Source organism: Sinocyclocheilus rhinocerous, unplaced genomic scaffold (genome assembly GCF_001515625.1).
Source record: "Sinocyclocheilus rhinocerous isolate Xijiao unplaced genomic scaffold, SAMN03320098_v1.1 scaffold857, whole genome shotgun sequence".
NCBI classification, from domain to species: domain Eukaryota; kingdom Metazoa; phylum Chordata; class Actinopteri; order Cypriniformes; family Cyprinidae; genus Sinocyclocheilus; species Sinocyclocheilus rhinocerous.
In genome coordinates, this window is record NW_015632715.1 from 227031 (window position 1) to 227648 (window position 618).

Genomic DNA, 618 nt, shown 5'->3' on the forward strand with positions numbered 1-618 from the left:
TCACCAAAAGGGTTTTTTTATGTTCCAAAGGTTGTAATACATTCTTAGTGGCCAGACTGACTTACTACAGGTGAAAGTTTGCCAATATCACCCTTACTGTACATACAGTACATAATTAATCCGCAAAAACCAGTACTGTAATCGACCAAACGGGTTTTTTCATGTTCCAAAGGCTGTAGTACATTTATAGTGGCCAGACTGACTTACTACAGGTGAGATTTTGCCAATATTGCCCTTACTGTACATACAGAATACATAATTATTCTTAGAAAATAATTACGGTAATTCACCAAAAGGCTTTTGTTATGTTCCAATGGTTGTAGTACATTCCTAATGGCCAGACTGACTTGCTACAGGTGGAGTTTTGCCAATATCTTCCTTACTGTACATACAGTACATAATTATTCTGCAAGAACCATTACTGTAATTGACCAAAAGGGTTTTTTATGTTCCAAAGGCTGTAGTACATTTGTAATTATGAGACTGACTTACTACAGGTGAAATTTTGCCAATTTCTTTCTTACTGTACGTACAGTACATAAATAATATTCAAAAACAATTACTGCAATTCACCAAAAGGGTTTTTTCATGTTCCAAAGGCTGTAGTACATTTCTAGT